Source organism: Myotis myotis, unplaced genomic scaffold (assembly GCF_014108235.1).
Source record: "Myotis myotis isolate mMyoMyo1 unplaced genomic scaffold, mMyoMyo1.p scaffold_m19_p_28, whole genome shotgun sequence".
Taxonomy (NCBI): domain Eukaryota; kingdom Metazoa; phylum Chordata; class Mammalia; order Chiroptera; family Vespertilionidae; genus Myotis; species Myotis myotis.
Window position 1 is genome coordinate 901,937 of NW_023416333.1, and position 11,006 is coordinate 912,942.

Consider the following 11,006-nt stretch of genomic DNA (forward strand, 5'->3'; position numbering starts at 1 on the left):
CTTGCCGCGACATCGGGATCCGCCTCCACGGCTCCACACGCATGCAACCTCCTGGTGATGGATTGTGACAGCGTGAAGGCATCACAGCCTGATGGCATGAGGGCGTGAAGACCATTTGAATATTAGCTCTTTATTATATAGGATAAGGAGAGAAACATAAGGATACAAAACAAGTTGAACCTAGTTTCCTTTTTGTGGTTGTAAATCCTCACGTGGGGAGATTTTTTTCCATTGAGTTTTTGAGAGTGGAAGGCAGGGAGGTAGAGGGTGAAAAGGACAGAGAGAGACAGAGACAGAGAGAGAGACAGAGAGAAACATCAATGTGAAAGAGACACAGAGATACTTGTATTCACTGCCTACCACAGATACACAGAAACTACTTGCCCAGGACCAGGACCAAGAATTGAAACCTAATCCACACCAGCCTGGGGGAAATAATTTTTCTTATCAGTACAATTCCTTCAAAATTTTTATATATCACAAGAGGCCCGGTGCACAAAATTTGTGCACTCAGGGGGGGAGAGAGGGGTCCCTCAGCCCGGCCTGTGCCCTCTCGCAGTCTGGGACCCCTTGGGAGATAACGACCTGCTGGCTTAGGCCTGCTCCCGGGTGGCAGAGGGCAGGCCAATCCCTAGGTGCAGCCCCTGGTCGGGCTCAGAGCAGGGCCGATTGGGGAGTTGGGGCGCCTTCCCCTGTCATGCACAGAGCAGGGCGGATTGGGAGGTTGTGATGCCACGCTCAGTCACGCTCAGGGTAGAGCCGATTGGGGGGTTGGGGCACTGCCCCCTGTCACACTCAAGGCAGAGTCGATGGGGAGGTTGCAGCGCCACCCCGTGTCACGCACAGAGCAGGGCCAATCAGGGGGTTGGGGCGCTGCCCCGTCACCCACAGAGCAGGGCCGATCAGGGGGTTGGGGCACCTTCACCTGTCACGAACAGAGCAGGGTCGATAGGGAGGTTGTGGCACTGCCCCCTGTCACACACAGAGCCGCAGGGCGATCAGGGGGTTTGGGCGCTGCCCCCTGTCATGCTGATCCCGGTGCCGGAGGCCTCTCAGCTCTGCTGATCCCAGTGCTGGGAGGCATATTACCCTTTTACTATATAGAATAGAGGCCTGGTGCACGGGTGGGGGCCAGCTGGTTTGCCCTGAAGGGTGTCCTGGATCAGGGTGGGGGTCCCTACTGGGGTGCCTGGCCAGTCTGGGTGAGGGGCTGAGGGCTGTTTTCAGGCTGGGACTGAAGCTCCCAACTGCTCCTTTTTTTCTTTTCTTTTTTTTAATTCTGGGCCAGCTTTAGCTCTGAGGCTCCAGCTCTTAGGCCTCCGCTCCTGAAAGCAGGTATCTGGTTTGTTTCGGTTCTCGAAACTCTGTATCAACTCCAGCTCTGAGACCCCAGTCAGCTGAAAGCTGGTTTCTGGGCATCTATATTTGTTACAATGTTTGAAACTGCAGGCTCAGAGGCCTGCAGCGGCCTGCAGGAACGTTGGAGTCCTCTGTCACTGAAGCAAGCAAGCCTCATGTTAGTTTCAAGCTGCCTGGCTGCCAGCGGCCATCTTGGCTGACAGTTAATTTGCATATTGCCCTGATTAGCCAATGGGAAGGGTAGCGGTCGTACGCCATTTACCATGTTTCTCTTCTATTAGTGTAGATTAGTGGAGAGCTATTTCGTAGAAATTTAATGAAATTGAACATACATTAATAATATCATTCTTGGAAACTTCCTAGAAAATACAAAAAGTGATCATATAGGGTATGTCCATGATGGGAGTATAAAAGGACAGAGAGAGACAGAGAGAGACAGAGAGACATCAATGTGAAAGAGACACAGAGATACACGGATTGGCTGCCTACCACAGATACCCAGGAACTACTTGCCCAGGACAAAGAATTGAAACCTCAACCACTAATTCACACCAGCCACGGGGAACTAATTTTTCTTTTCTTTCTTTTTATTTTATTGCTTAGAGTATTACAAAGGGTATTACATATGTCTCCTTTTTCCCCCCGCCCTTGACAATCCCCTGGCCTCTCCTACCCCCCAGTGTCTTATGTCCATTGGTTATGCTTATATGCAAGCATATAAGGCCTTCAGTTGATCTCTTACCCACCCCACCCCCCACTAATTTTTCTTATCAGTACAATTCTTTCAAAAAAATTTTTTTAAAAATATATTTTATTGATTTTTTTTACAGAGAGGAAGGGAGAGGGATAGAGAGTTAGAAACATCAATGAGAGAGAAACATTGATCAGCTGCCTCCTGCACACCCCCTACTGGGGATGTGCCTGCAACCAAGGTGCATGCCCTTGACCAGAATCGAACCTGGGACCCTTCAGTCTGCAGGCTGATGCTCTATCCACTGAGCCAAACCGGTTAGGGCTCTTTCAAAATTTTTATGTATCATTAGTGGAGAGCTATTTCATAGAAATTTAATGAAATTAAACATACATTAATAATACCCTCTTGGAAACTTCCTAGAAAATAAAAAAAGTGATCATATAGGGTAGGTCCACGGTGGGAGTATGGAATATAATGAAAACTTAAAGAATCAAACCTGATTAGTTAAAGCTCCCATGCAAAAGCCAATGATCTGTAGGAAATAAAAGTAAATCCTCGCTGAAACCAGTTTGGCTCAGTGGATAGAGCGTCGGCCTGCGGACTGAAAGGTCCCAGGTTCGATTCCGGTCAAGGGCATGTACCTGGGTTGCGGGCACATCCCCAGTAGGAGATGTGCAGGAGGCGGCTGATCGATGATTCTCTCCCATCGATGTTTCTAACTCTCTATCCCTCTCCCTTCCTCTATGTAAAACATCAATAAAATATATTTGAGAAAAAAAAATAAATAAGTAAAAGAAATAAGGAAAGGAAAACACCTGGAAAGTCAAGAACATCCAAAGTAGAGAAATATGGAAGAGAGGAAGGAGCCCGAGAGAGAGGAAGGGGACTGAGAGGGAGAGGGGTCTTGGTGAACAAAAGTGGAGGCAAAAAAGAGGACGCACTTAAGGTAGAGAGACTGGTTCAAGGTGAAGAATTGGGGGAGGGAGTGCAGGGACAGAATGAGGGGTTTAGGGATGACAGAGCAGAGGGAGAGCAGCACTGAGAAAGCCAGCTGTGGGAAGCAGGACAGACTGAAACAGGCAGCAGAGGGGACACAGGTGTGGGAAGGGAAAGAGAAATATATACACAGATGTTCAAACAAAAACAAACAGCCTTTTACCAAGGACACTTCTTTTACCTGAGAAGCAGCCATGTGGTCCTGGTCCTGATCGGGATCTGGGATGTTTCCTCAGGTAACACTATGTTGAGGAGTCACAGCCTGTTAATCAGCTCCCCTCACATTCACAGTCAGAAGGACCTGGAAATGAGGAAAAGCACACCACCTCCTGTCCTTGGTCACAGGAGAGAGTGAGGAACAGTGAGTTCCTACATGGAGACCACACTGTGAAATTTTGAATGTGTGTCTTCATGTGTCTCTCCTCTCAAAGACATCCACTAACTCCTACAGAAATGAGAATGTGAGCTGCTGTCCCGATGCTCCAAACAGAGCACCTCCTTACTTCCCCTGAACAAAGCTTGCTCCCTACTCACACAAAGGCATCCTGCAACCCTCCTGCTAATCCCTGTCCTCACCTTCCATCACCTGGAGGCCCTCAGTAACCAATGATGCCCCACCCAGAGCAGCTGTCCAACTCCATGGGGGAAAGCCCACCTGAAAGCATTTCTAAAAGCTCCTCAGGGGATCTGGGAAAACCCAGAGAATTTATCTCAGGATGCTTTTAAATAATAAATTAGGTGTCAGACATAGAAAAAGTAAATCCATGGAAGCAGCACACACAGAGAGAGACACAAAACACCACAGCAACAAAGTTAAGGCTTCTAATATTCCGTGAAAAGGCATCAAGTGGTGACAAACCCAGGTCACCTCCTCGTTGCCATCCGAGGAATGACCCATGAGCAACCGACAAGTCTCTCCCCTCTGAGTGAATAAGAGTTGCAACTGGAAGCAAATTATTACAAAAGTAGAGGCCTGGTGCATGAAATTTGTGTGGGGGTGGGGGAGGGGGTCCCTAAGCCTGACCTGTACCCTCTCCAATCCGGGACCCCTTGGGGGATATCTGACTGCTGGTCCAATAGGATTCGGGCCTAAAAAGGGTAGTCGGACATACCTCTCGCAAGCCGGGACCTCTGGCTCCTAACTGTACACCTGCATGCCTGCCCTAACCACTGTCCTTACCTGCCTGATGCCCCTAACTGCCCTCCCCTGCAGGCCTGATCCCCATAACAGCCCTCCCTGACCAACTTGATCCCCCTAAATGTCCTCCCCTGCCGGTCCAGTCAACCCCTAAATGTCCTCCCCTGGTGGCCTGTTCACCAGTAACTTCCCTCCCCTTATGGCCTGATCCCCCTAGCTGCCCTCCTCTGCTGGCCTGATCCCCCTCACTGCCCTCCCCTGTTGGCCTGATCTCCCTAAATGCCCTCCCTGCTGACCTGATCCACCTACATGCCCTCCCCAGCCGGCCTGATCACCTTAACTGCCCTTGCCTGCCAGCCTGATCCCCAGAATTGCCCTCCCCTGCCGGGCCGTATTGACTGTAACTACTCTCCCCTGCTGGCATGGTCACCCCTAACTGCCCTCCCCTGACAGCCTGGTTGTCCCTACCTGCCATTTCCTGCCACCCTCGTCACCCCTAACTGCCCGCCCTTAATGGCCTGATCCCCCTAAATGCCCTCATCTGCTGGCCTGTTCAACCTAATTGCCCTCCCCTTCCGGCATGGTTGCCTCTAACTGCCCTCCCTGACCTGCCTGATCCCCCTATATGCCCTCCCCTGGCAGACTGGTCGCCCCTAACAGCTTCTGCCAAGGTCCCTGCCACAGTGGATATGTCCAGAAGGACGTCCAGATGGTTGTCTAAAAGATGTCCAATCTAATTAGCATATTAACCTTTTATTAGTATAGATAAACTGTCAGTCGGACATCCCTACTGCAATCCGTGACCTCTGTCTCCTAACTGCAAACCTCCCTGCCTGCCCTAACCACTTTCCTTACCTGACTGATGCCCCTAACTACCCTCTCCTGGGGCCTGATTCTTCTAACTGCTCTCCCCAGCCACCCTGATCCCCCTAAATGTCCTCCCCTGTTTGCCTTGTCGTTCCTAACTGCCATCCTAACTGTCCCCCCCTGCCGACCTGGTCACCCCTAACTGTCCTTCCCTAATGGCCTGGTCACCCCTAAATGCCCTGTCTGATGGCCTCGTCGCCGGTCTAAATAGCACATTACCCTTTTATTAGTAGAGATAATCCGGCAGTAGGACATCCCACCACTAATCCGGGACCTCTGGCTCCTAACTCCTCACCTGCCTGCCTGCCCTAACCACTCTGCCTGCCTGCCTGATCCCCCTAGCTGCCCTTGCCTGCCAGTCTGATCACCCTAACTGCCGTCCCCTACCTGCCTGATCCCCCCAACCACCCTCCCCTGATGGCCTGGTCACCCCTAAACACCTCTGCCTTTGCCACAGTAACTGTCTGGAAGGACATGCAAATGGTTGTCCGGAAGATGTCCAGTGTAATTACCACATTACACTTTCATTACAATAGATAAACGGGCAGTCGGACATCCATCTCGCAATCTGGGACCTCTGGCTCCTAACAGTTCATCTGCCTGCCCTAACCACTCTGCCTATCTGCCTGATCCCCCTAACTGCCCTCCCCGCCACCCTGATCCTCTTAAATGCCCTCCCCTGCAGGACTGGTCACCCTTAACTGCCCTGCCCTACTGGACTGGTTGCCCCTAACCACCCATACCTCGTCCCTCACCACTGTGGCTTTGTCCAGAACGATGTCCAGGTGGTTGTCTAGAAGATGTCTGCTCTAATCAGCATATTACCCTTTTATTAATATACATAAATCGGCAGTCGGACGTCCCTCTCACAATCTAAGACTCTGGCTCCTAACCGCTCACAAGCCTGCCTGTCCTAAACACACAAGATGCCTGCCTGATCCCCGTAACTGCCCTTCCCTGCCGGACTGATCCCCCTAACTGCCCTCCTCTGCTAGCCTGGTCCCCCTAAATGCCCTCCCCTGATGACCTGATCCACCTAAATGCCCACCCCTATCGGCTTGATCCCTATAACTGCCCTCCCCTGCCAGGCTAGTCACCTCTAACTGCCCTCCCCTGCCAGCTTGGTTGCCCCTAACTGCTCTCCCTTGCAGGTCTGATCCCAACTGCCCTCCCCTGCCGGCCTGGTTGCCCCTAACTGCCCTCCCCTGCCAGCTGGGTGGCCCCTAACTGCCCTCCCCTGCCGATCTGGTTGCCCCAAACCACCTTTGCCTATTCTCCCGCCACTGTGGCTTTGTCCAGAAGGACGTCTGGATGGTTGTCCGGAAGATATCCTGTCTAATTTAGCATATCCTTTTAATAGTATAGATAAACCAGCAGCTGGACATCCTCTCCCAATCTGGGACCGCTGGCTCCTAAGTCCTTACCTGCCTGCCTGATCCCCCTAACTGCTCTCCCCTACCAGTTTGGTCGCCCGTAACTGCCCTCCCCTGCCAGCTTGGTTCCCTATAACCGCCTCTGCCTCAGGCCCTGCCACCATGGCTTTGTCAAAAAAGATGTCCGGATGATCCTCCGGAAGATGTCAGGTCTAATTAGCATATTACCCTTTTATTAGTATAGACTAGAGGCCCGGTGCACAAAAATTTGTGCACTCGGGGGGGAGGCGAGGTCCCTCAGCCTGGCCTGTGCCCTCTCGCAGTCTGGGACCCCTCGGGAGATAACGACCTGCTGGCTTAGGCCTGCTCCTGGGTGGCAGAGGGCAGGCCCAATCCCTAGGTGCAGCCCCTGGTCGGGCTCAGAGCAGGGCCGATTGGGGAGTTGGGGCGCCTTCCCCTGTCATGCACAGAGCAGGGCGGATTGGGAGGTTGCGATGCCACCCTCAGGGTAGGGCCGATTGGGGGGTTGGGGCACCGCCCCCTGTCACACTCAAGGCAGGGTCAATGGGGAGGTTGCGGCACCACCCCGTGTCACACACAGAGCAGGGCCCATCAGGGGGGTTGGGGCTCTGTACCCTGTCACGCACAGAGCAGGGTCAATCAGGGGGTTGGGGAGCTTCCCCCTGTCACTCACAGAGTAGGGCCGATAGGGGAGTTGGGGCACCGCCCCCTGTCACACTCAGGGCAGGACGGATCAGGGGGTTGGGGTGCCGCCCTCTATCACCCACAGAGCAGGGCCGATCAGGGGGTTGGGGCGCTGCCACTCTGACACTCAGGGCAGGGCCGATGGGGAGGTTATGGCTCTACCCCGTCACACAGAGAGCAGGGCCCGTGTGTGTGTGTGTGGGGGGGTTTGGGCACCGCACCCTGTCACACACAGAGCCGCAGGGCGATCAGGGGGTTGGGGAGCTCTCCCCGTATCAGGCACAGAGCAGGGCTGATCAGGGGGTTGGAGTGCCTTCCCCTGTCATGAACAGAATAGGGTGGATAGGGAGGTTGAGGCCCCGCCCCCTGTCACACACAGAGCCGCAGGGCGATCAGGGGGTTTGGGCGCTGCCCCCTGTCATGCTGATCCCGGTGCCGGAGGCCTCTCAGCTCCGCTGATCCCAGTGCTGGGAGGCATATTACCCTTTTACTATATAGAATAGAGGCCTGGTGCACGGGTGGGGGCCAGCTGGTTTGCCCTGAAGGGTGTCCTGGATCAGGGTGGGGGTCCCTACTGGGGTGCCTGGCCAGTCTGGGTGAGGGGCTGAGGGCTGTTTTCAGGCAGATTGAAGCTCCCAACTGCTCCTTTTTTTCTTTTTTTATTCTGGGCCAGCTTTAGCTCTGAGCTGGTATCTGGTTTGTTTCGGTTCTATAATCGAAACAATGTATAACTCCAGCTCTGAGATCCAGGGCTCGCTGAAAGCAGGTTTCTGGGGTTTTGTTTAGCTTCTATATTTGTTACAATGTTTCTTAAACTGCAAGCTCAGAGGCCGGCAAGGCAGGCGGGGAACCTTGTGGGGAACGTTGGAGTCCTCCGTCACTGAAGCAAGCAAGCCTCATGTTAGTTTCAAGCTGCCTGGCTGCCATCTTGGCTGGCAGTTAATTTGCATATCTCACTGATTAGCCAATGGGAAGGGTAGTGGTCGTACGCCAATTACCATGTTTCTGTTTTATTAGATAGGATTCCCAAACTTTATATACTGGAGATTTATAAGTCTGATTCAATCTGTATAACAAAAAAAAATCAGCCGTTAAATATATAAAGCCATGCTTAGGCGGCACGATCACTGGTTGCAATTGGACTTATGAACCAGGAGGTTATGGTTAGATTCCTAGTCAGGGCTTATGCCAAGGTTTCAGGTTTGAACCCTTGTGAGGAGCATGCAGGAGGCAGCTGATCAATGATTGTGTCTCTCATTGATGATTTTCTCTATCTCCCTATCCCTGTGAAACTGGTATCAAAAATATATTTTAAAATTTATATCTACAAATATTTATATGTGTGTGTGCCACAAGATGATATATCACAACTTAATCATCCACATCCCATCAGCTCACCACTTGCCCAGATCAGGGTTCCCTCCTCCCACTACTATGTATTTCTGTCTGTGGATCTGTCTGTCTCCTGCCCCCTTTCCCTCCACTGTGGTCCTTTCCTGTGTCCTCCTCCCCCCTGCTCTCTCTCCTCTTTTCTCTCTGTCCTACACCTGGACCATGAAACTCCTGAAACCTGTTTCCCTTCAGGGGCTCTTTCTCCTGGTCTCTGAGGCTCCATCTCCACATGTCTGCGTCTCCCCCTCCCCACGTCCATGGCCCCTCTGCTGCCTGTTCCCCTCTGTCCCGCTCCCACAGCTGCTGACTCAGGGCTGCTCCCTCTGCTCCCTCATCCCTGAGCCCCCTTTCTGTCCCTGCACTCGCTCCCCAACTCTTCTCCTCTGAACCAGTGTCTCTGTCTCAAGTGCCTCCTCCTGTGCGGCCCCCACTTCTGCTCCCCAGGACCCGCTCCCTCTCAGCCCCCCTTCCTCTCTCTGGGCTCCCCCTCCTCCTTCCTGTTTCCACTTCCTTCCTCCTCAGGCTACTTTCCCAAGTGACCCCCTCACTCCTACCGTCGCCGTCCAGTCCCCCCCACACCCCCTATGGGCCCCTCTCTGTGAACCCCTCGCTGCCCTTCCTCCCGCCCACGTGCCCGTCTCTCACTCCCTCTCCTGACCCCCCAGCCTGGGCCCCGCCCCTCGCAGTCACCGCGCCCACAAAGCCCCTCCCTGCGGGCAGGTCGCCTCTTCAGGGGACCCTGAGGACCCCCCCCATGGACACTGTGCTCCCCGGGCAGGCAGACCCCTTATTAAATGGGAGTGGGCCTAGGAGCGGGGTGCAGACCCCCAGGCCGGGAGCCATCCGGGCTCTTTGGGCGGAAAGCGCCGGGCGGGGGGAGGGGCGCAAAGGGCGGGAACCCCCTGACCCAGACTCAGCCCCGCGGGGAGGACCGGCGGCCCCGGGAACGGTTTTCAGCGGGAAAACCGAGCGGCAGGCGGTGGCCACAGCCACAGGCGGAGAGACCACGGGCCAGGCCTCCGTTTCCTCCCAAAGGAACGTGGCGCCCGCACCGCGCAGCCTCCCGGGACGCGGACTCACCGCTGAGAGAGGCTCCGGGGCGGGGACCCCAACAAGGACTTCAGCGCCCGCAGCGCCATCAGCCTTCCCTGCGGGGAGGGGGACGGGGAGCGTCAGCTTTAGAGACAAACACCCTCCTCAGGGGGAACCGCCACCTTGCCCTCCACGGCCGCTTCCGCGTCTGCAAGGAACTGCGCATGCGCCTCCCTGCGGGTGGGCGGGGCCAGAGCCTGAGCTGAGCGACTCCGCGATGGGGGCGGGGCCGAGCCCGGCGGCCAGGCCTGTGCAGGGACAGAGGGAGCGAGGGGGCAGCCCCGGGTCCCCGCACCTCCTCCCACAGGGACAGCCCTTCCTGGGGGAGTTTCCCACGTCATTGTCAGGGTTTTGGCTGGTGACGCGGCTGCGAAAGGATTCACAAGGGAGAGAAGAGACAGGAGCAGAGGGAGGACGTTTATTTTACTTCTTTAAAGGGAGGAAAGGGCCAGGGGCCCTCTGATGGCACAAGGAACCCCAGATAGAGGGGCTGTTCCTTTATTAGGGTGCTAGAGAGTAAATGGCAGCTGTGGCAAAAGCATAAGGAGGGAGGAGGAACCTGGAATTCACACAGAAGTTTCCCTGATCCCAGAGGCTGTGCTTAGAGCTACTGGCTGGTCTGCCCTTCCGCTGCAGGTGTCCCAGGGAGGGGTCTTTCCCAGGATCTTCACAAGCCGGGAGCACATTCTTACAGTGAAATTACAGGGAACTCAAAAGGCGGGCAGATTGGGTTTGAAACCAGAACTTTCTGCCTGCGATTTGCCTGGATCCTTAAACCCTCAGTGAGGAGCGGGGAGGGGAAGGGCAGCCTGCTCTCTCAGCCCCTCCCTGTCTCCCCAAGTGAAGGGAGAGGCAGCTTGACTTAGGGAAGCAGGTGGATGGGGGTGTCAGAGACAGACCCAGATATCCATTCATGGTTGGGCACCTGATGACATAATGTCCCATTCAACATAGTGGGAAACAGATTTTAATTCATGTATTTTTCAAGGGATAAAAATTTCCTGGTTTTAAGTTGTGGTCTTTGAAGTCTTTGTGTTCTTGCAATCATTTTTATTTTTTTTAAAGATAATTTTTTTATATTTTATTGATTATTTATTGCCGAACCGGTTTGGCTCAGTGGATAGAGTGTCGGCCTGCGGACTCAAGGGTCCCAGGTTCGATTCCGGTTAAGGGCATGTATCTTGGTTGCAGGCACATCCTCACTGGGGGGCGTGCAGGAGGCAGCTGGTCGATGTTTCTCTCTCATGGATGTTTCTAACTCTCTATCCCTCTCCCTTCTTCTCTGTAGAAAATCAATAAAATATATTAAAAAATAAAAAAAATATATATATTTTATTGATTATTTATAGAGAGGGAGAGGGATAGTTAGAAACATAGATGAGAGAGAAAC